The 24,159-nt window shown below is 44.3% G+C and overlaps 14 non-coding genes across 14 annotated transcripts; all 14 read left to right on the forward strand.

The window, feature by feature from the left end:
• Positions 1-1,142: 1,142 nt before the first annotated feature.
• On the forward strand, positions 1,143-1,224 carry trnal-aag (transfer RNA leucine (anticodon AAG)). Its single transcript has one exon. It is a non-coding gene; the product is annotated as a tRNA-Leu (tRNA).
• Positions 1,225-2,553: 1,329 nt separating this feature from the next.
• trnal-aag (transfer RNA leucine (anticodon AAG)) lies at positions 2,554-2,635 on the forward strand. The gene has a single exon. It is a non-coding gene; the product is annotated as a tRNA-Leu (tRNA).
• A 1,325-nt stretch (positions 2,636-3,960) lies between these two features.
• Positions 3,961-4,042, forward strand: trnal-aag (transfer RNA leucine (anticodon AAG)). Its single transcript has one exon. It is a non-coding gene; the product is annotated as a tRNA-Leu (tRNA).
• A 1,348-nt stretch (positions 4,043-5,390) lies between these two features.
• On the forward strand, positions 5,391-5,472 carry trnal-aag (transfer RNA leucine (anticodon AAG)). Its single transcript has one exon. It is a non-coding gene; the product is annotated as a tRNA-Leu (tRNA).
• Positions 5,473-6,797: 1,325 nt separating this feature from the next.
• On the forward strand, positions 6,798-6,879 carry trnal-aag (transfer RNA leucine (anticodon AAG)). The gene has a single exon. It is a non-coding gene; the product is annotated as a tRNA-Leu (tRNA).
• A 1,330-nt stretch (positions 6,880-8,209) lies between these two features.
• Positions 8,210-8,291, forward strand: trnal-aag (transfer RNA leucine (anticodon AAG)). The gene has a single exon. It is a non-coding gene; the product is annotated as a tRNA-Leu (tRNA).
• A 1,331-nt stretch (positions 8,292-9,622) lies between these two features.
• trnal-aag (transfer RNA leucine (anticodon AAG)) lies at positions 9,623-9,704 on the forward strand. The gene has a single exon. It is a non-coding gene; the product is annotated as a tRNA-Leu (tRNA).
• Positions 9,705-11,052: 1,348 nt separating this feature from the next.
• On the forward strand, positions 11,053-11,134 carry trnal-aag (transfer RNA leucine (anticodon AAG)). The gene has a single exon. It is a non-coding gene; the product is annotated as a tRNA-Leu (tRNA).
• A 1,325-nt stretch (positions 11,135-12,459) lies between these two features.
• trnal-aag (transfer RNA leucine (anticodon AAG)) lies at positions 12,460-12,541 on the forward strand. The gene has a single exon. It is a non-coding gene; the product is annotated as a tRNA-Leu (tRNA).
• A 1,340-nt stretch (positions 12,542-13,881) lies between these two features.
• On the forward strand, positions 13,882-13,963 carry trnal-aag (transfer RNA leucine (anticodon AAG)). The gene has a single exon. It is a non-coding gene; the product is annotated as a tRNA-Leu (tRNA).
• A 1,335-nt stretch (positions 13,964-15,298) lies between these two features.
• Positions 15,299-15,380, forward strand: trnal-aag (transfer RNA leucine (anticodon AAG)). Its single transcript has one exon. It is a non-coding gene; the product is annotated as a tRNA-Leu (tRNA).
• Positions 15,381-18,146: 2,766 nt separating this feature from the next.
• trnal-aag (transfer RNA leucine (anticodon AAG)) lies at positions 18,147-18,228 on the forward strand. Its single transcript has one exon. It is a non-coding gene; the product is annotated as a tRNA-Leu (tRNA).
• A 1,340-nt stretch (positions 18,229-19,568) lies between these two features.
• trnal-aag (transfer RNA leucine (anticodon AAG)) lies at positions 19,569-19,650 on the forward strand. The gene has a single exon. It is a non-coding gene; the product is annotated as a tRNA-Leu (tRNA).
• A 1,325-nt stretch (positions 19,651-20,975) lies between these two features.
• Positions 20,976-21,057, forward strand: trnal-aag (transfer RNA leucine (anticodon AAG)). The gene has a single exon. It is a non-coding gene; the product is annotated as a tRNA-Leu (tRNA).
• Positions 21,058-24,159: the final 3,102 nt, after the last annotated feature.

The raw sequence follows: 24,159 nt of genomic DNA on the forward strand, positions 1-24,159 counted from the left end.
CATTTTTAAAGGTTGCAGATAGGACCATTTGAGAAAGGAGAATTGCCAAGCAGAGTGGCGCAGCGGAAGCGTGCTGGGCCCATAACCCAGAGGTTGATGGATCGAAACCATCCTCTGCTAACAAACCAAAGGACTTCTAGAGCAATTTCAGTTCTTTAATGAATCTCCTTAAAATTTAATGCAACCCAAACTGCAGAATCCTGCCTCAGATAAAAACACAATTGCAACTGGACCAGTTTAAAAAAGAAGCTAACGATCTTAGAGAAACTAAAGACCCCTTCAGACAGGCTTTGAAAAACGGAAATTTTCAGGACTCTATCTGAAAGACCTTTGTGTCTGAATACAAACATCCGATAATGTTTCCCGTAATTAAACCGGACAACGCCCCTAGTAACAGGTCTGGACTGGTCACGAACAAGGTGGCTGCTTCAGACCTGTGAGGATGAGTTCCGGACAGGGAGGAGGAGGAGGGGACCGGGGGACACTGTGCACACCTAAGATAGCTTGCTCCTGTAGCATGCGGCGAACCATGGCAGCTCGCCTCCTATGGTATCGTATAGACGCGCGACGGAGCACTTCACACCGCTTCCGTGATTCCTTTACCCATTGAGCTTCATCACCCAGGTCTCTCATGAGTCTATGTTTGCACAGACTTATGCTTAACATAAGTTTGATCAGTGAGAAGAATTCTATCTCTTCGTCTGCCATGTTTGACTGAATGGCTTTGTTTGGGTAAAATGACGCATGTACACCCGCCACACAATGTTTACGCAATATCTGAATACAGCCCCCCCCCTCAAACATCTCGAACCTTTCCCTGCTGTGTGAAGGCAGCCGAAAGGACAATTTCCAGTACAAAAGTGGTGTGTCTGAAAACACAGTTCTGGTTAAAAATCGGACTGAATTGTCCACACATATTCCAGAATGCCAATCTGAAAAGGGTTTATGTGAGTCAAGATGCATTACCATTAAATCTCACTACAATTACCTGACTTGATGTTTGCAGAGTATTTATCAATTTAAATGACATGTTAACACGTGACAAGTATTTCTGTGGTACAGCTAACTTGTTATTGGAGGCAAAATGTCCACCCACCTTCAGAGGTCAGTTAATGACAAAGGCATTCAAGGGTTTTCTTTGTGGTAGAGTGGCCGAGTGGTCTAAGGCGCTGGATTAAGGTTCCAGTCTCTAAGGAGGCGTGGGTTCAAATCCCACCTCTGCCATAAACACAACTATGTAAGCATAGATTTCAGTGCACGTGGAACAGTAAATCGATTGAAACACACAGCAATATGTTCAACAGTGCTTCGATGAGTGCGGCTTTATTCTTGAGATGTTGCATTCTATTTCAACTTTTGGAGACGCTTCAACTGTAGTCAACCTTTAAACCTTCTGTCAGTACTGGCACATTTTTAAAGGTTGCAGATAGGACCATTTGAGAAAGGAGAATTGCCAAGCAGAGTGGCGCAGCGGAAGCGTGCTGGGCCCATAACCCAGAGGTCGATGGATCGAAACCATCCTCTGCTAACAATCCAAAGGACTTCTAGAGCAATTCCAGTTCTTTAATGAATCTCCTTAAAATTTAATGCAACCCAAACTGCAGAATCCTGCCTCAGATAAAAACACAATTGCAACTGGACCAGTTTAAAAAAGAAGCTAACGATCTTAGAGAAACTAAAGCCCCCTTCAGACAGGCTTTGAAAAACATAAATTTTCAGGACTCTATCTGAAAGACCTTTGTGTCTGAATACAAACATCCGATAATGTTTTCCGTAATTAAACCGGACAACGCCCCTAGTAACAGGTCTGGACTGGTCACGAACAAGGTGGCTGCTTCAGACTGGTGAGGTCGAGTTCTGGACAGGGAGGAGGAGGAGGGGACCGGGGGACACTGTGCACACCTAAGATAGCTTGCTCCTGTAGCATGCGGCGAACCATGGCAGCTCGCCTCCTATGGTACCGTCTAGACGCGCGACGGAGCACTTCACACCGCTTCCGTGATTCCTTTAACCATTGAGCTTCATCACCCAGGTCTCTCATGAGTCTATGTTTGCACAGACTTATGCTTAACATAAGTTCGATCAGTGAGAAGAATTCTATCTCTTCGTCTGCCATGTTTGACTGAATGGCTTTGTTTGGGTAAAATGACGCATGTACACCCGCCACACAATGTTTACGCAATATCTGAATACAGCCGCCCCCCCCCTCAAACATCTCGAACCTTTCCCTGCTGTGTGAAGGCAGCCGAAAGGACAATTTCCAGTACAAAAGTGGTGTGTCTGAAAACACAGTTCTGGTTAAAAATCGGACTGAATTGTCCACACATATTCCAGAATGGCAATCTGAAAAGGGTTTATGTGAGTCAAGATGCATTACCATTAAATCTCACTACAATTACCTGACTTGATGTTTGCAGAGTATTTATCAATTTAAATGACATGTTAACACGTGACAAGTATTTCTGTGGTACAGCTAACTTGTTATTGGAGGCAAAATGTCCACCCACCTTCAGAGGTCAGTTAATGACAAAGGCATTCAAGCGTTTTCTTTGTGGTAGAGTGGCCGAGTGGTCTAAGGCGCTGGATTAAGGTTCCAGTCTCTAAGGAGGCGTGGGTTCAAATCCCACCTCTGCCATAAACACAACTATGGAAGCATAGATTTCAGTGCACGTGGTACAGTCAATCGATTGAAACACACAGCAATATGTTCAGCAGTGCTTCGATGAGTACACCTTTATTCTTGAGATGTTGCATTCTATTTCAACTTTTGGAGACGCTTCAACTGTAGTCAACCTTTAAACCTTCTGTCAGTACTGGCACAGTTTTAAAGGTTGCAGATAGGACCATTTGAGAAAGGAGAATTGCCAAGCAGAGTGGCGCAGCGGAAGCGTGCTGGGCCCATAACCCAGAGGTCGATGGATCGAAACCATCCTCTGCTAACAAACCAAAGGACTTCTAGAGCAATACCAGTTCTTTAATGAATCTCCTTAAAATTTAATGCAACCCAAACTGCAGAATCCTGCCTCAGATAAAAACACAATTGCAACTGGACCAGTTTAAAAAAGAAGCTAACGATCTTAGAGAAACTAAAGACCCCTTCAGACAGGCTTTGAAAAACGGAAATTTTCAGGACTCTATCTGTAAGACCTTTGTGTCTGAATACAAACATCCGATAATGTTTTCCGTAATTAAACCGGACAACCCCCCTAGTAACAGGTCTGGACTGGTCACGAACAAGGTGGCTGCTTCAGACTGGTGAGGTCGAGTTCCGGACAGGGAGGAGGAGGAGGGGACCGGGGGACACTGTGCACACCTAAGATAGCTTGCTCCTGTAGCATGCGGGGAACCATGGCAGCTCGCCTCCTATGGTACCGTCTAGAATCGTGACGGAGCACTTCACACCGCTTCCGTGATTCCTTTAACCATTGAGCTTCATCATCCAGGTCTCTCATGAGTCTATGTTTGCGCAGACTAATGCTTAACATAAGTCCGATCAGTGAGAAGAATTCTATCTCTTCGTCTGCCATGTTTGACTGAATGGCTTTGTTTGGGTAAAATGACGCATGTACACCCGCCACACAATGTTTACGCAATATCTGAATACAGCCCCCCCCTCAAACATCTCGAACCTTTCCCTGCTGTGTGAAGGCAGCCGAAAGGACAATTTCCAGTACAAAAGTGGTGTGTCTGAAAACACAGTTCTGGTTAAAAACCGGACTGAATTGTCCACACATATTCCAGAATGGCAATCTGAAAAGGGTTTATGTGAGTCAAGATGCATTACCATTAAATCTCACTACAATTACCTGACTTGATGTTTGCAGAGTATTTATCAATTTAAATGACATGTTAACACGTGACAAGTATTTCTGTTGTACAGCTAACTTGTTATTGGAGGCAAAATGTCCACCCACCTTCAGAGGTCAGTTAATGACAAAGGCATTCAAAGGTTTTCTTTGTGGTAGAGTGGCCGAGTGGTCTAAGGCGCTGGATTAAGTTTCCAGTCTCTAAGGAGGCGTGGGTTCAAATCCCACCTCTGCCATAAACACAACTATGGAAGCATAGATTTCAGTGCACGTGGTACAGTCAATCAATTGAAATACACAGCAATATGTTCAGCAGTGCTTCGATGAGTACGCCTTTGTTCTTGAGATATTGTATTCTATTTCAACTTTTGGAGACGCTTCAACTGTAGTCAACCTTTAAACCTTCTTTCAGTACTGGCACATGTTTAAAGGTTGCAGATAGGACCATTTGAGAAAGGAGAATTGGAAAGCAGAGTGGCGCAGCGGAAGCGTGCTGGGCCCATAACTCAGAGGTCGATGGATCAAAACCTTCCACTGCTAACAAACCAAAGGACTTCTAGAGCAATTCCAGTTCTTTAATGAATCTCCTTAAAATTTAATGCAACCCAAACTGCAGAATCCTGCCTCAGATAAAAACACAATTGCAACTGGACCAGTGTAAAAAAGAAGCTAACGATCTTAGAGAAACTAAAGCCCCCTTCAGACAGGCTTTGAAAAACGGAAATTTTCAGGACTCTATCTGAAAGACCTTTGTGTCTGAATACAAACATCCGATAATGTTTTCCGTAATTAAACCGGACAACGCCCCTAGTAACAGGTCTGGACTGGTCACGAACAAGGTGGCTGCTTCAGACTGGTGAGGTCGAGTTCTGGACAGGGAGGAGGAGGAGGGGACCGGGGGACACTGTGCACACCTAAGATAGCTTGCTCCTGTAGCATGCGGCGAACCATGGCAGCTCGCCTCCTATGGTACCGTCTAGACGCGCGACGGAGCACTTCACACCGCTTCCGTGATTCCTTTAACCATTGAGCTTCATCACCCAGGTCTCTCATGAGTCTATGTTTGCACAGACTTATGCTTAACATAAGTTCGATCAGTGAGAAGAATTCTATCTCTTCGTCTGCCATGTTTGACTGAATGGCTTTGTTTGGGTAAAATGACGCATGTACACCCGCCACACAATGTTTACGCAATATCTGAATACAGCCGCCCCCCCCCCCCCCCCCCCCCCCCCCCCCCAAACATCTCGAACCTTTCCCTGCTGTGTGAAGGCAGCCGAAAGGACAATTTCCAGTACAAAAGTGGTGTGTCTGAAAACACAGTTCTGGTTAAAAATCGGACTGAATTGTCCACACATATTCCAGAATGGCAATCTGAAAAGGGTTTATGTGAGTCAAGATGCATTACCATTAAATCTCACTACAATTACCTGACTTGATGTTTGCAGAGTATTTATCAATTTAAATGACATGTTAACACGTGACAAGTATTTCTGTGGTACAGCTAACTTGTTATTGGAGGCAAAATGTCCACCAACCTTCAGAGGTCAGTTAATGACAAAGGCATTCAAGTGCTTTCTTTGTGGTAGAGTGGCCGAGTGGTCTAAGGCGCTGGATTAAGGTTCCAGTCTCTAAGGAGGCGTGGGTTCAAATCCCACCTCTGCCATAAACACAACTATGGAAGCATAGATTTAAGTGCACGTGGTACAGTCAATCGATTGAAACACACAGCAATATGTTCAGCAGTGCTTCGATGAGTACACCTTTATTCTTGAGATGTTGCATTCTATTTCAACTTTTGGAGACGCTTCAACTGTAGTCAACCTTTAAACCTTCTTTCAGTACTGGCACAGTTTTAAAGGTTGCAGATAGGACCATTTGAGAAAGGAGAATTGCCAAGCAGAGTGGCGCAGCGGAAGCGTGCTGGGCCCATAACCCAGAGGTCGATGGATCGAAACCATCCTCTGCTAACAAACCAAAGGACTTCTAGAGCAATACCAGTTCTTTAATGAATCTCCTTAAAATTTAATGCAACCCAAACTGCAGAATCCTGCCTCAGATAAAAACACAATTGCAACTGGACCAGTTTAAAAAAGAAGCTAACGATCTTAGAGAAACTAAAGACCCCTTCAGACAGGCTTTGAAAAACGGAAATTTTCAGGACTCTATCTGTAAGACCTTTGTGTCTGAATACAAACATCCGATAATGTTTTCCGTAATTAAACCGGACAACCCCCCTAGTAACAGGTCTGGACTGGTCACGAACAAGGTGGCTGCTTCAGACTGGTGAGGTCGAGTTCCGGACAGGGAGGAGGAGGAGGGGACCGGGGGACACTGTGCACACCTAAGATAGCTTGCTCCTGTAGCATGCGGGGAACCATGGCAGCTCGCCTCCTATGGTACCGTCTAGAATCGTGACGGAGCACTTCACACCGCTTCCGTGATTCCTTTAACCATTGAGCTTCATCATCCAGGTCTCTCATGAGTCTATGTTTGCGCAGACTAATGCTTAACATAAGTCCGATCAGTGAGAAGAATTCTATCTCTTCGTCTGCCATGTTTGACTGAATGGCTTTGTTTGGGTAAAATGACGCATGTACACCCGCCACACAATGTTTACGCAATATCTGAATACAGCCCCCCCCTCAAACATCTCGAACCTTTCCCTGCTGTGTGAAGGCAGCCGAAAGGACAATTTCCAGTACAAAAGTGGTGTGTCTGAAAACACAGTTCTGGTTAAAAACCGGACTGAATTGTCCACACATATTCCAGAATGGCAATCTGAAAAGGGTTTATGTGAGCCAAGATGCATTACCATTAAATCTCACTACAATTACCTGACTTGATGTTTGCAGAGTATTTATCAATTTAAATGACATGTTAACACGTGACAAGTATTTCTGTTGTACAGCTAACTTGTTATTGGAGGCAAAATGTCCACCCACCTTCAGAGGTCAGTTAATGACAAAGGCATTCAAAGGTTTTCTTTGTGGTAGAGTGGCCGAGTGGTCTAAGGCGCTGGATTAAGGTTCCAGTCTCTAAGGAGGCGTGGGTTCAAATCCCACCTCTGCCATAAACACAACTATGGAAGCATAGATTTCAGTGCACGTGGTACAGTCAATCAATTGAAATACACAGCAATATGTTCAGCAGTGCTTCGATGAGGACGCCTTTGTTCTTGAGATGTTGTATTCTATTTCAACTTTTGGAGACGCTTCAACTGTAGTCAACCTTTAAACCTTCTTTCAGTACTGGCACATGTTTAAAGGTTGCAGATAGGACCATTTGAGAAAGAAGAATTGGAAAGCAGAGTGGCGCAGCGGAAGCGTGCTGGGCCCATAACTCAGAGGTCGATGGATCAAAACCTTCCACTGCTAACAAACCAAAGGACTTCTAGAGCAATTCCAGTTCTTTAATGAATCTCCTTAAAATTTAATGCAACCCAAACTGCAGAATCCTGCCTCAGATAAAAACACAATTGCAACTGGACCAGTGTAAAAAAGAAGCTAACGATCTTAGAGAAACTAAAGCCCCCTTCAGACAGGCTTTGAAAAACGGAAATTTTCAGGACTCTATCTGAAAGACCTTTGTGTCTGAATACAAACATCCGATAATGTTTTCCGTAATTAAACCGGACAACGCCCCTAGTAACAGGTCTGGACTGGTCACGAACAAGGTGGCTGCTTCAGACTGGTGAGGTCGAGTTCCGGACAGGGAGGAGGAGGGGACCGGGGGACACTGTGCACACCTAAGATAGCTTGCTCCTGTAGCATGCGGCGAACCATGGCAGCTCGCCTCCTATGGTACCGTCTAGACGCGCGACGGAGCACTTCACACCGCTTCCGTGATTCCTTTAACCATTGAGCTTCATCATCCAGGTCTCTCATGAGTCTATGTTTGCACAGACTTATGCTTGACATAAGTTCGATCAGTGAGAATAATTCTATCTCTTCGTCTGTCATGTTTGACTGAATGGCTTTGTTTGGGTAAAATGACGCATGTACACCCGCCACACAATGTTTACGCAATATCTGAATACAGCCCCCCCCCCCCCCCCTCAAACATCTCGAACCTTTCCCTGCTGTGTGAAGGCAGCCGAAAGGACAATTTCCAGTACAAAAGTGGTGTGTCTGAAAACACAGTTCTGGTTAAAAACCGGACTGAATTGTCCACACATATTCCAGAATGCCAATCTGAAAAGGGTTTATGTGAGTCAAGATGCATTACCATTAAATCTCACTACAATTACCTGACTTGATGTTTGCAGAGTATTTATCAATTTAAATGACATGTTAACACGTGACAAGTATTTCTGTGGTACAGCTAACTTGTTATTGGAGGCAAAATGTCCACCCACCTTCAGAGGTCAGTTAATGACAAAGGCATTCAAGGGTTTTCTTTGTGGTAGAGTGGCCGAGTGGTCTAAGGCGCTGGATTAAGGTTCCAGTCTCTAAGGAGGCGTGGGTTCAAATCCCACCTCTGCCATAAACACAACTATGGAAGCATAGATTTCAGTGCACGTGGAACAGTCAATCGATTGAAACACACAGCAATATGTTCAACAGTGCTTCGATGAGTGCGGCTTTATTCTTGAGATGTTGCATTCTATTTCAACTTTTGGAGACGCTTCAACTGTAGTCAACCTTTAAACCTTCTGTCAGTACTGGCACATTTTTAAAGGTTGCAGATAGGACCATTTGAGAAAGGAGAATTGCCAAGCAGAGTGGCGCAGCGGAAGCGTGCTGGGCCCATAACCCAGAGGTCGATGGATCGAAACCATCCTCTGCTAACAATCCAAAGGACTTCTAGAGCAATTCCAGTTCTTTAATGAATCTCCTTAAAATTTAATGCAACCCAAACTGCAGAATCCTGCCTCAGATAAAAACACAATTGCAACTGGACCAGTTTAAAAAAGAAGCTAACGATCTTAGAGAAACTAAAGCCCCCTTCAGACAGGCTTTGAAAAACATAAATTTTCAGGACTCTATCTGAAAGACCTTTGTGTCTGAATACAAACATCCGATAATGTTTTCCGTAATTAAACCGGACAACGCCCCTAGTAACAGGTCTGGACTGGTCACGAACAAGGTGGCTGCTTCAGACTGGTGAGGTCGAGTTCCGGACAGGGAGGAGGAGGAGGGGACCGGGGGACACTGTGCACACCTAAGATAGCTTGCTCCTGTAGCATGCGGCGAACCATGGCAGCTCGCCTCCTATGGTACCGTCTAGACGCGTGACGGAGCACTTCACACCGCTTCCGTGATTCCTTTAACCATTGAGCTTCATCACCCAGGTCTCTCATGAGTCTATGTTTGCACAGACTTATGCTTAACATAAGTTCGATCAGTGAGAAGAATTCTATCTCTTCGTCTGCCATGTTTGACTGAATGGCTTTGTTTGGGTAAAATGACGCATGTACACCCGCCACACAATGTTTACGCAATATCTGAATACAGCCCCCCCCCCCCCCTCAAACATCTCGAACCTTTCCCTGCTGTGTGAAGGCAGCCGAAAGGACAATTTCCAGTACAAAAGTGGTGTGTCTGAAGACACAGTTCTGGTTAAAAATCGGACTGAATTGTCCACACATATTCCAGAATGGCAATCTGAAAAGGGTTTATGTGAGTCAAGATGCATTACCATTAAATCTCACTACAATTACCTGACTTGATGTTTGCAGAGTATTTATCAATTTAAATGACATGTTAACACGTGACAAGTATTTCTGTTGTACAGCTAACTTGTTATTGGAGGCAAAATGTCCACCCACCTTCAGAGGTCAGTTAATGACAAAGGCATTCGAAGGTTTTCTTTGTGGTAGAGTGGCCGAGTGGTCTAAGGCGCTGGATTAAGGTTCCAGTCTCTAAGGAGGCGTGGGTTCAAATCCCACCTCTGCCATAAACACAACTATGGAAGCATAGATTTCAGTGCACGTGGTACAGTCAATCAATTGAAATACACAGCAATATGTTCAGCAGTGCTTCGATGAGTACGCCTTTGTTCTTGAGATATTGTATTCTATTTCAACTTTTGGAGACGCTTCAACTGTAGTCAACCTTTAAACCTTCTTTCAGTACTGGCACATGTTTAAAGGTTGCAGATAGGACCATTTGAGAAAGGAGAATTGGAAAGCAGAGTGGCGCAGCGGAAGCGTGCTGGGCCCATAACTCAGAGGTCGATGGATCAAAACCTTCCACTGCTAACAAACCAAAGGACTTCTAGAGCAATTCCAGTTCTTTAATGAATCTCCTTAAAATTTAATGCAACCCAAACTGCAGAATCCTGCCTCAGATAAAAACACAATTGCAACTGGACCAGTGTAAAAAAGAAGCTAACGATCTTAGAGAAACTAAAGCCCCCTTCAGACAGGCTTTGAAAAACGGAAATTTTCAGGACTCTATCTGAAAGACCTTTGTGTCTGAATACAAACATCCGATAATGTTTTCCGTAATTAAACCGGACAACGCCCCTAGTAACAGGTCTGGACTGGTCACGAACAAGGTGGCTGCTTCAGACTGGTGAGGTCGAGTTCTGGACAGGGAGGAGGAGGAGGGGACCGGGGGACACTGTGCACACCTAAGATAGCTTGCTCCTGTAGCATGCGGCGAACCATGGCAGCTCGCCTCCTATGGTACCGTCTAGACGCGCGACGGAGCACTTCACACCGCTTCCGTGATTCCTTTAACCATTGAGCTTCATCACCCAGGTCTCTCATGAGTCTATGTTTGCACAGACTTATGCTTAACATAAGTTCGATCAGTGAGAAGAATTCTATCTCTTCGTCTGCCATGTTTGACTGAATGGCTTTGTTTGGGTAAAATGACGCATGTACACCCGCCACACAATGTTTACGCAATATCTGAATACAGCCCCCCCCCCCCCCCGCCCCCCCCCCCCCCCTCAAACATCTCGAACCTTTCCCTGCTGTGTGAAGGCAGCCGAAAGGACAATTTCCAGTACAAAAGTGGTGTGTCTGAAAACACAGTTCTGGTTAAAAATCGGACTGAATTGTCCACACATATTCCAGAATGGCAATCTGAAAAGGGTTTATGTGAGTCAAGATGCATTACCATTAAATCTCACTACAATTACCTGACTTGATGTTTGCAGAGTATTTATCAATTTAAATGACATGTTAACACGTGACAAGTATTTCTGTGGTACAGCTAACTTGTTATTGGAGGCAAAATGTCCACCAACCTTCAGAGGTCAGTTAATGACAAAGGCATTCAAGCGCTTTCTTTGTGGTAGAGTGGCCGAGTGGTCTAAGGCGCTGGATTAAGGTTCCAGTCTCTAAGGAGGCGTGGGTTCAAATCCCACCTCTGCCATAAACACAACTATGGAAGCATAGATTTAAGTGCACGTGGTACAGTCAATCGATTGAAACACACAGCAATATGTTCAGCAGTGCTTCGATGAGTACACCTTTATTCTTGAGATGTTGCATTCTATTTCAACTTTTGGAGACGCTTCAACTGTAGTCAACCTTTAAACCTTCTGTCAGTACTGGCACAGTTTTAAAGGTTGCAGATAGGACCATTTGAGAAAGGAGAATTGCCAAGCAGAGTGGCGCAGCGGAAGCGTGCTGGGCCCATAACCCAGAGGTCGATGGATCGAAACCATCCTCTGCTAACAAACCAAAGGACTTCTAGAGCAATACCAGTTCTTTAATGAATCTCCTTAAAATTTAATGCAACCCAAACTGCAGAATCCTGCCTCAGATAAAAACACAATTGCAACTGGACCAGTTTAAAAAAGAAGCTAACGATCTTAGAGAAACTAAAGACCCCTTCAGACAGGCTTTGAAAAACGGAAATTTTCAGGACTCTATCTGTAAGACCTTTGTGTCTGAATACAAACATCCGATAATGTTTTCCGTAATTAAACCGGACAACCCCCCTAGTAACAGGTCTGGACTGGTCACGAACAAGGTGGCTGCTTCAGACTGGTGAGGTCGAGTTCCGGACAGGGAGGAGGAGGAGGGGACCGGGGGACACTGTGCACACCTAAGATAGCTTGCTCCTGTAGCATGCGGGGAACCATGGCAGCTCGCCTCCTATGGTACCGTCTAGAATCGTGACGGAGCACTTCACACCGCTTCCGTGATTCCTTTAACCATTGAGCTTCATCATCCAGGTCTCTCATGAGTCTATGTTTGCGCAGACTAATGCTTAACATAAGTCCGATCAGTGAGAAGAATTCTATCTCTTCGTCTGCCATGTTTGACTGAATGGCTTTGTTTGGGTAAAATGACGCATGTACACCCGCCACACAATGTTTACGCAATATCTGAATACAGCCCCCCCCTCAAACATCTCGAACCTTTCCCTGCTGTGTGAAGGCAGCCGAAAGGACAATTTCCAGTACAAAAGTGGTGTGTCTGAAAACACAGTTCTGGTTAAAAACCGGACTGAATTGTCCACACATATTCCAGAATGGCAATCTGAAAAGGGTTTATGTGAGTCAAGATGCATTACCATTAAATCTCACTACAATTACCTGACTTGATGTTTGCAGAGTATTTATCAATTTAAATGACATGTTAACACGTGACAAGTATTTCTGTTGTACAGCTAACTTGTTATTGGAGGCAAAATGTCCACCCACCTTCAGAGGTCAGTTAATGACAAAGGCATTCAAAGGTTTTCTTTGTGGTTGAGTGGCCGAGTGGTCTAAGGCGCTGGATTAAGGTTCCAGTCTCTAAGGAGGCGTGGGTTCAAATCCCACCTCTGCCATAAACACAACTATGGAAGCATAGATTTCAGTGCACGTGGTACAGTCAATCAATTGAAATACACAGCAATATGTTCAGCAGTGCTTCGATGAGTACGCCTTTGTTCTTGAGATGTTGTATTCTATTTCAACTTTTGGAGACGCTTCAACTGTAGTCAACCTTTAAACCTTCTTTCAGTACTGGCACATGTTTAAAGGTTGCAGATAGGACCATTTGAGAAAGAAGAATTGGAAAGCAGAGTGGCGCAGCGGAAGCGTGCTGGGCCCATAACTCAGAGGTCGATGGATCAAAACCTTCCACTGCTAACAAACCAAAGGACTTCTAGAGCAATTCCAGTTCTTTAATGAATCTCCTTAAAATTTAATGCAACCCAAACTGCAGAATCCTGCCTCAGATAAAAACACAATTGCAACTGGACCAGTTTAAAAAAGAAGCTAACGATCTTAGAGAAACTAAAGCCCCCTTCAGACAGGCTTTGAAAAACATAAATTTTCAGGACTCTATCTGAAAGACCTTTGTGTCTGAATACAAACATCCGATAATGTTTTCCGTAATTAAACCGGACAACGCCCCTAGTAACAGGTCTGGACTGGTCACGAACAAGGTGGCTGCTTCAGACTGGTGAGGTCGAGTTCCGGACAGGGAGGAGGAGGAGGGGACCGGGGGACACTGTGAACACCTAAGATAGCTTGCTCCTGTAGCATGCGGCGAACCATGGCAGCTCGCCTCCTATGGTACCGTCTAGACGCGTGACGGAGCACTTCACACCGCTTCCGTGATTCCTTTAACCATTGAGCTTCATCACCCAGGTCTCTCATGAGTCTATGTTTGCACAGACTTATGCTTAACATAAGTTCGATCAGTGAGAAGAATTCTATCTCTTCGTCTGCCATGTTTGACTGAATGGCTTTGTTTGGGTAAAATGACGCATGTACACCCGCCACACAATGTTTACGCAATATCTGAATACAGCCCCCCCCCCCCCCCCCCCCCCCTCAAACATCTCGAACCTTTCCCTGCTGTGTGAAGGCAGCCGAAAGGACAATTTCCAGTACAAAAGTGGTGTGTCTGAAAACACAGTTCTGGTTAAAAATCGGACTGAATTGTCCACACATATTCCAGAATGGCAATCTGAAAAGGGTTTATGTGAGTCAAGATGCATTACCATTAAATCTCACTACAATTACCTGACTTGATGTTTGCAGAGTATTTATCAATTTAAATGACATGTTAACACGTGACAAGTATTTCTGTGGTACAGCTAACTTGTTATTGGAGGCAAAATGTCCACCCACCTTCAGAGGTCAGTTAATGACAAAGGCATTCAAGCGTTTTCTTTGTGGTAGAGTGGCCGAGTGGTCTAAGGCGCTGGATTAAGGTTCCAGTCTCTAAGGAGGCGTGGGTTCAAATCCCACCTCTGCCATAAACACAACTATGGAAGCATAGATTTCAGTGCACGTGGTACAGTCAATCGATTGAAACACACAGCAATATGTTCAGCAGTGCTTCGATGAGTACACCTTTATTCTTGAGATGTTGCATTCTATTTCAACTTTTGGAGACTCTTCAACTGTAGTCAACCTTTAAACCTTCTGTCAGTACTGGCACAGTTTTAAAGGTTGCAGATAGGACCATTTGAGAAAGGAGAATTGCCAAGCAGAGTGGCGCAGCGGAAGCGTGCTGGGCCCATAACCCAGAGGTCGATGGATCGAAACCATCCTCTGCTAACAATCCAAAGGACTTCTAGAGCAATTCCAGTTCTTTAATGAATCTCCTTAAAATTTAATGCAACCCAAACTGCAGAATCCTGCCTCAGATAAAAACACAATTGCAACTGGACCAGTTTAAAAAAGAAGCTAACGATCTTAGAGAAACTAAAGCCCCCTTCAGACAGGCTTTGAAAAACATAAATTTTCAGGACTCTATCTGAAAGACCTTTGTGTCTGAATACAAACATCCGATAATGTTTTCCGTAATTAAACCGGACAACGCCCCTAGTAACAGGTCTGGACTGGTCACGAACAAGGTGGCTGCTTCAGACTGGTGAGGTCGAGTTCCGGACAGGGAGGAGGAGGAGGGGACCGGGGGACACTGTGCACACCTAAGATAGCTTGCTCCTGTAGCATGCGGCGAACCATGGCAGCTCGCCTCCTATGGTACCGTCTAGACGCGCGACGGAGCACTTCACACCGCTTCCGTGATTCCTTTAACCATTGAGCTTCATCACCCAGGTCTCTCATGAGTCTATGTTTGCACAGACTTATGCTTAACATAAGTTCGATCAGTGAGAAGAATTCTATCTCTTCGTCTGCCATGTTTGACTGAATGGCTTTGTTTGGGTAAAATGACGCATGTACACCCGCCACACAATGTTTACGCAATATCTGAATACAGCCCCCCCCCCCCCCCCCCTCAAACATCTCGAACCTTTCCCTGCTGTGTGAAGGCAGCCGAAAGGACAATTTCCAGTACAAAAGTGGTGTGTCTGAAAACACAGTTCTGGTTAAAAATCGGACTGAATTGTCCACACATATTCCAGAATGGCAATCTGAAAAGGGTTTATGTGAGTCAAGATGCATTACCATTAAATTTCACTACAATTACCTGACTTGATGTTTGCAGAGTATTTATCAATTTAAATGACATGTTAACACGTGACAAGTATTTCTGTGGTACAGCTAACTTGTTATTGGAGGCAAAATGTCCACCCACCTTCAGAGGTCAGTTAATGACAAAGGCATTCAAGCGTTTTCTTTGTGGTAGAGTGGCCGAGTGGTCTAAGGCGCTGGATTAAGGTTCCAGTCTCTAAGGAGGCGTGGGTTCAAATCCCACCTCTGCCATAAACACAACTATGGAAGCATAGATTTCAGTGCACGTGGTACAGTCAATCGATTGAAACACACAGCAATATGTTCAGCAGTGCTTCGATGAGTACACCTTTATTCTTGAGATGTTGCATTCTATTTCAACTTTTGGAGACGCTTCAACTGTAGTCAACCTTTAAACCTTCTGTCAGTACTGGCACAGTTTTAAAGGTTGCAGATAGGACCATTTGAGAAAGGAGAATTGCCAAGCAGAGTGGCGCAGCGGAAGCGTGCTGGGCCCATAACCCAGAGGTCGATGGATCGAAACCATCCTCTGCTAACAATCCAAAGGACTTCTAGAGCAATTCCAGTTCTTTAATGAATCTCCTTAAAATTTAATGCAACCCAAACTGCAGAATCCTGCCTCAGATAAAAACACAATTGCAACTGGACCAGTTTAAAAAAGAAGCTAACGATCTTAGAGAAACTAAAGCCCCCTTCAGACAGGCTTTGAAAAACATAAATTTTCAGGACTCTATCTGAAAGACCTTTGTGTCTGAATACAAACATCCGATAATGTTTTCCGTAATTAAACCGGACAACGCCCCTAGTAACAGGTCTGGACTGGTCACGAACAAGGTGGCTGCTTCAGACTGGTGAGGTCGAGTTCCGGACAGGGAGGAGGAGGAGGGGACCGGGGGACACTGTGCACACCTAAGATAGCTTGCTCCTGTAGCATGCGGCGAACCATGGCAGCTCGCCTCCTATGGTACCGTCTAGACGCGCGACGGAGCACTTCACACCGCTTCCGTGATTCCTTTAACCATTGAGCTTCATCACCCAGGTCTCTCATGAGTCTATGTTTGCACAGACTTATGCTTAACATAAGTTCGATCAGTGAGAAGAATTCTATCTCTTCGTCTGCCATGTTTGACTGAATGGCTTTGTTTGGGTAAAATGACGCATGTACACCCGCCACACAATGTTTACGCAATATCTGAATACAGCCCCCCCCCCCCCCCCCCCCCCCCCTCAAACATCTCGAACCTTTCCCTGCTGTGTGAAGGCAGCCGAAAGGACAATTTCCAGTACAAAAGTGGTGTGTCTGAAAACACAGTTCTGGTTAAAAATCGGACTGAATTGTCCACACATATTCCAGAATGGCAATCTGAAAAGGGTTTATGTGAGTCAAGATGCATTACCATTAAATCTCACTACAATTACCTGACTTGATGTTTGCAGAGTATTTATCAATTTAAATGACATGTTAACACGTGACAAGTATTTCTGTGGTACAGCTAACTTGTTATTGGAGGCAAAATGTCCACCCACCTTCAGAGGTCAGTTAATGACAAAGGCATTCAAGGGTTTTCTTTGTGGTAGAGTGGCCGAGTGGTCTAAGAGGCTGGATTAAGGTTCCAGTCTCTAAGGAGGCGTGGGTTCAAATCCCACCTCTGCCATAAACACAACTATGGAAGCATAGATTTCAGTGCACGTGGTACAGTCAATCGATTGAAACACACAGCAATATGTTCAGCAGTGCTTCGATGAGTACACCTTTATTCTTGAGATGTTGCATTCTATTTCAACTTTTGGAGACGCTTCAACTGTAGTCAACCTTTAAACCTTCTGTCAGTACTGGCACAGTTTTAAAGGTTGCAGATAGGACCATTTGAGAAAGGAGAATTGCCAAGCAGAGTGGCGCAGCGGAAGCGTGCTGGGCCCATAACCCAGAGGTCGATGGATCGAAACCATCCTCTGCTAACAATCCAAAGGACTTCTAGAGCAATTCCAGTTCTTTAATGAATCTCCTTAAAATTTAATGCAACCCAAACTGCAGAATCCTGCCTCAGATAAAAACACAATTGCAACTGGACCAGTTTAAAAAAGAAGCTAACGATCTTAGAGAAACTAAAGCCCCCTTCAGACAGGCTTTGAAAAACATAAATTTTCAGGACTCTATCTGAAAGACCTTTGTGTCTGAATACAAACATCCGATAATGTTTTCCGTAATTAAACCGGACAACGCCCCTAGTAACAGGTCTGGACTGGTCACGAACAAGGTGGCTGCTTCAGACTGGTGAGGTCGAGTTCCGGACAGGGAGGAGGAGGAGGGGACCGGGGGACACTGTGCACACCTAAGATAGCTTGCTCCTGTAGCATGCGGCGAACCATGGCAGCTCGCCTCCTATGGTACCGTCTAGACGCGCGACGGAGCACTTCACACCGCTTCCGTGATTCCTTTAACCATTGAGCTTCATCACCCAGGTCTCTCATGAGTCTATGTTTGCACAGACTTATGCTTAACATAAGTTCGATCAGTGAGAAGAATTCTATCTCTTCGTCTGCCATGTTTGACTGAATGGCTTTGTTTGGGTAAAATGACGCATGTACACCCGCCACACAATGTTTACGCAATATCTGAATACAGCCCCCCCCCCCCCCCCCCCCCCCCCTCAAACATCTCGAACCTTTCCCTGCTGTGTGAAGGCAGCCGAAAGGACAATTTCCAGTACAAAAGTGGTGTGTCTGAAAACACAGTTCTGGTTAAAAATCGGACTGAATTGTCCACACATATTCCAGAATGGCAATCTGAAAAGGGTTTATGTGAGTCAAGATGCATTACCATTAAATTTCACTACAATTACCTGACTTGATGTTTGCAGAGTATTTATCAATTTAAATGACATGTTAACACGTGACAAGTATTTCTGTGGTACAGCTAACTTGTTATTGGAGGCAAAATGTCCACCCACCTTCAGAGGTCAGTTAATGACAAAGGCATTCAAGGGTTTTCTTTGTGGTAGAGTGGCCGAGTGGTCTAAGGCGCTGGATTAAGGTTCCAGTCTCTAAGGAGGCGTGGGTTCAAATCCCACCTCTGCCATAAACACAACTATGGAAGCATAGATTTCAGTGCACGTGGTACAGTCAATCGATTGAAACACACAGCAATATGTTCAGCAGTGCTTCGATGAGTACACCTTTATTCTTGAGATGTTGCATTCTATTTCAACTTTTGGAGACGCTTCAACTGTAGTCAACCTTTAAACCTTCTGTCAGTACTGGCACAGTTTTAAAGGTTGCAGATAGGACCATTTGAGAAAGGAGAATTGCCAAGCAGAGTGGCGCAGCGGAAGCGTGCTGGGCCCATAACCCAGAGGTCGATGGATCGAAACCATCCTCTGCTAACAATCCAAAGGACTTCTAGAGCAATTCCAGTTCTTTAATGAATCTCCTTAAAATTTAATGCAACCCAAACTGCAGAATCCTGCCTCAGATAAAAACACAATTGCAACTGGACCAGTTTAAAAAAGAAGCTAACGATCTTAGAGAAACTAAAGCCCCCTTCAGACAGGCTTTGAAAAACATAAATTTTCAGGACTCTATCTGAAAGACCTTTGTGTCTGAATACAAACATCCGATAATGTTTTCCGTAATTAAACCGGACAACGCCCCTAGTAACAGGTCTGGACTGGTCACGAACAAGGTGGCTGCTTCAGACTGGTGAGGTCGAGTTCCGGACAGGGAGGAGGAGGAGGGGACCGGGGGACACTGTGCACACCTAAGATAGCTTGCTCCTGTAGCATGCGGCGAACCATGGCAGCTCGCCTCCTATGGTACCGTCTAGACGCGCGACGGAGCACTTCACACCGCTTCCGTGATTCCTTTAACCATTGAGCTTCATCACCCAGGTCTCTCATGAGTCTATGTTTGCACAGACTTATGCTTAACATAAGTTCGATCAGTGAGAAGAATTCTATCTCTTCGTCTGCCATGTTTGACTGAATGGCTTTGTTCGGGTAAAATGACGCATGTACACCCGCCACACAATGTTTACGCAATATCTGAATACAGCCCCCCCCCCCCCCCCCCCCCCCTCAAACATCTCGAACCTTTCCCTGCTGTGTGAAGGCAGCCGAAAGGACAATTTCCAGTACAAAAGTGGTGTGTCTGAAAACACAGTTCTGGTTAAAAATCGGACTGAATTGTCCACACATATTCCAGAATGGCAATCTGAAAAGGGTTTATGTGAGTCAAGATGCATTACCATTAAATCTCACTACAATTACCTGACTTGATGTTTGCAGAGTATTTATCAATTTAAATGACATGTTAACACGTGACAAGTATTTCTGTGGTACAGCTAACTTGTTATTGGAGGCAAAATGTCCACCCACCTTCAGAGGTCAGTTAATGACAAAGGCATTCAAGCGTTTTCTTTGTGGTAGAGTGGCCGAGTGGTCTAAGGCGCTGGATTAAGGTTCCAGTCTCTAAGGAGGCGTGGGTTCAAATCCCACCTCTGCCATAAACACAACTATGGAAGCATAGATTTCAGTGCACGTGGTACAGTCAATCGATTGAAACACACAGCAATATGTTCAGCAGTGCTTCGATGAGTACACCTTTATTCTTGAGATGTTGCATTCTATTTCAACTTTTGGAGACGCTTCAACTGTAGTCAACCTTTAAACCTTCTGTCAGTACTGGCACAGTTTTAAAGGTTGCAGATAGGACCATTTGAGAAAGGAGAATTGCCAAGCAGAGTGGCGCAGCGGAAGCGTGCTGGGCCCATAACCCAGAGGTCGATGGATCGAAACCATCCTCTGCTAACAAACCAAAGGACTTCTAGAGCAATACCAGTTCTTTAATGAATCTCCTTAAAATTTAATGCAACCCAAACTGCAGAATCCTGCCTCAGATAAAAACACAATTGCAACTGGACCAGATTAAAAAAGAAGCTAACGATCTTAGAGAAACTAAAGACCCCTTCAGACAGGCTTTGAAAAACGGAAATTTTCAGGACTCTATCTGTAAGACCTTTGTGTCTGAATACAAACATCCGATAATGTTTTCCGTAATTAAACCGGACAACCCCCCTAGTAACAGGTCTGGACTGGTCACGAACAAGGTGGCTGCTTCAGACTGGTGCGGTCGAGTTCCGGACAGGGAGGAGGAGGAGGGGACCGGGGGACACTGTGCACACCTAAGATATCTTGCTCCTTTAGCATGCGGGGAACCATGGCAGCTCGCCTCCTATGGTACCGTTTAGACGCGCGACGGAGCACTTCACACCGCTTCCGTGATTCCTTTAACCATTGAGCTTCATCACCCAGGTCTCTCATGAGTCTATGTTTGCACAGACTTATGCTTAACATAAGTTCGATCAGTGAGAAGAATTCTATCTCTTCGTCTGCCATGTTTGACTGAATGGCTTTGTTTGGGTAAAATGACGCATGTACACCCGCCACACAATGTTTACGCAATATCTGAATACAGCCCCCCCCTCAAACATCTCGAACCTTTCCCTGCTGTGTGAAGGCAGCCGAAAGGACAATTTCCAGTACAAAAGTGGTGTGTCTGAAAACACAGTTCTGGTTAAAAACCGGACTGAATTGTCCACACATATTCCAGAATGGCAATCTGAAAAGGGTTTATGTGAGTCAAGATGCATTACCATTAAATCTCACTACAATTACCTGACTTGATGTTTGCAGAGTATTTATCAATTTAAATGACATGTTAACACGTGACAAGTATTTCTGTGGTACAGCTAACTTGTTATTGGAGGCAAAATGTCCACCCACCTTCAGAGGTCAGTTAATGACAAAGGCATTCAAGGGTTTTCTTTGTGGTAGAGTGGCCGAGTGGTCTAAGGCGCTGGATTAAGGTTCCAGTCTCTAAGGAGGCGTGGGTTCAAATCCCACCTCTGCCATAAACACAACTATGGAAGCATAGATTTCAGTGCACGTGGTACAGTCAATCGATTGAAACACACAGCAATATGTTCAGCAGTGCTTCGATGAGTACACCTTTATTCTTGAGATGTTGCATTCTATTTCAACTTTTGGAGATGCTTCAACTGTAGTCAACCTTTAAACCTTCTTTCAGTACTGGCACAGTTTTAAAGGTTGCAGATAGGACCATTTGAGAAAGGAGAATTGCCAAGCAGAGTGGTGCAGCGGAAGCGTGCTGGGCCCATAACCCAGAGGTCGATGGATCGAAACCATCCTCTGCTAACAAACCAAAGGACTTCTAGAGCAATTCCAGTTCTTTAATGAATCTCCTTAAAATTTAATGCAACCCAAACTGCAGAATCCTGCCTCAGATAAAAACACAATTGCAACTGGACCAGTTTAAAAAAGAAGCTAACGATCTTAGAGAAACTAAAGACCCCTTCAGACAGGCTTTGAAAAACGGAAATTTTCAGGACTCTATCTGTAAGACCTTTGTGTCTGAATACAAACATCCGATAATGTTTTCCGTAATTAAACCGGACAACCCCCCTAGTAACAGGTCTGGACTGGTCACGAACAAGGTGGCTGCTTCAGACTGGTGAGGTCGAGTTCTGGACAGGGAGGAGGAGGAGGGGACCGGGGGACACTGTGCACACCTAAGATAGCTTGCTCCTGTAGCATGCGGGGAACCATGGCAGCTCGCCTCCTATGGTACCGTTTAGACGCGCGACGGAGCACTTCACACCGCTTCCGTGATTCCTTTAACCATTGAGCTTCATCATCCAGGTCTCTCATGAGTCTATGTTTGCACAGACTTATGCTTAACATAAGTTCGATCAGTGAGAATAATTCTATCTCTTCGTCTGCCATGTTTGACTGAATGGCTTTGTTTGGGTAAAATGACGCATGTACACCCGCCACACAATGTTTACGCAATATCTGAATACAGCCCCCCCCCTCAAACATCTCGAACCTTACCCTGCTGTGTGAAGGCAGCCGAAAGGACAATTTCCAGTACAAAAGTGGTGTGTCTGAAAACACAGTTCTGGTTAAAAACCGGACTGAATTGTCCACACATATTCCAGAATGGCAATCTGAAAAGGGTTTATGTGAGTCAAGATGCATTACCATTAAATCTCACTACAATTACCTGACTTGATGTTTGCAGAGTATTTATCAATTTAAATGACATGTTAACACGTGACAAGTATTTCTGTGGTACAGCTAACTTGTTATTGGAGGCAAAATGTCCACCCACCTTCAGAGGTCAGTTAATGACAAAGGCATTCAAGGGTTTTCTTTGTGGTAGAGTGGCCGAGTGGTGTAAGGGAGTAGCCCCTGGCTGCATCCCGGAGATCGGGGCGGGGCTAAATGTGGGCGGGGTTAAACGTTTAGAGGTGGGTGGAGACAACTATTTGACTCCTGCCCCTCTCTCAATGGAACCAGGAAACTGCGAGTAGCCCGTTTCTAAGGATTAGAAAGCCCTAAAAACCCACAAAACCCATGTAAAGCATAACATTGGTAATCAAATGACTTTTTTGCTGGATGTCATTATAATTTTAAAGAGCAGATAATTACAGGCGCCATTTTTGATCCAATCTGTTCTGATATTTTTATTCTTTTTTCTACTTTTGTATGGTATGTGTATTTATAGCACATAGCCAGGTATTTGTGTCTTTTAGCTATACTTTTGGTACCTCTATAAAAGGTTCAAGCATTTAATAGACTATTCTTTGAACCTGTCAAAACCATTTTAATAGTTGATTTTATCAATGCTGCCTGTATTTTAATAGTCATTTCCCAAGTGAGAGTAAAACAGTACAGACAGACACGGGTAAATTTGTTGTACACTCAGTTATATCAGCTACATTAAGAGGAACAGAGACTTAAATTGTGCTGATACTTCTTAAAACATGCCAGGGTTTGAGGCGGGGTGGTGAGACATTGTGTGAGACACCCAAGAATGCAGACTAAATTTTTCAAAAAAGGTAAATTTAATAGAGCAAACAACAGCCAACACAGGAATAAAAAAAAGTACAAACAAATGAACCAAAAAGCACACAAAAAACAAGAGAACCTCCAAAAAAACAATGTGAGGAGGAAAAAGAATGCAAAAACTGTGACACCGCTGTACTATGGCATTTCAAAACCAGAAAACACCTTCATCTTCCTTTTTTCCTCAATTTCTCTGCAGAACTCCTCATAGTCTGACTGAAAACTAAACATGAACAGGAACGGTTCCCTGCAATCGTTCATCTCCTCTTCATCCAGGCCATCACAGAAGCATGACCTCTCCACTGCCCTCCGGCAAGCTTCCCTGTCCATGGTGATGACCTGGGGAAGGGAAAGGCTTCCTTTGAAGGACCTTGTGGTACACCACCTTGCTGCCTCAAAGGTGTCCTCAAGCAGAGAATTCTCCTAATCAAAAATAAAGACAATATCAAAATTACTGCTGTCAAGAGATTAAAAACATATTTTACATTAATTATGTATGATCTGAAAGTAATCTAATCTTTCAATTTAATCTAATAACTGTACATAATATAAGCCTTATTTTCAATGCTAACAGCTAGCCAAACAGCTGATGCTGTGGTCTTTCCAAACTGCAGCACGGAGGTGCGTCTGATACAGGAGAGAAGCTGTCAGCAGCCTTGATGCTCAGTGACACACCCATTACATCCAAATGGTAACAATAACTTTGGAAAAAGTTGCAAGAAGGGTGAAAAAAACAGAGTAAAGATAACAAGGTCGCTGAAATAAACACTGCTGCAGCTAATCTCTCACTGGTCTTGTCACTGTAACGTCAACCCTTCAACTTATGAGTTTACATGAACCCTTCAAGAACAGGAAAAGAAATTGGTTTATTTAAAAGTCCCATAAAGAAGCAGTAGATTAAAAATGATAAACATAATAAAAATATACAACACGTTAATCATGGCTGTAAAAAATTAATTGCAAGTAATGGAATTATTTGACACCTCTAATTAAAATGGAGGTTGGAGAAGAAACAATGACACAAGAAAAGTCCAGTTCCAGCAAGTTCTCAGCCTCTGCTAGAAGGGAAAAAGATTGTGGTTCAT

Source organism: Nothobranchius furzeri, chromosome 4, assembly GCF_043380555.1.
Source record: "Nothobranchius furzeri strain GRZ-AD chromosome 4, NfurGRZ-RIMD1, whole genome shotgun sequence".
Taxonomy (NCBI): Eukaryota; Metazoa; Chordata; class Actinopteri; order Cyprinodontiformes; family Nothobranchiidae; genus Nothobranchius; species Nothobranchius furzeri.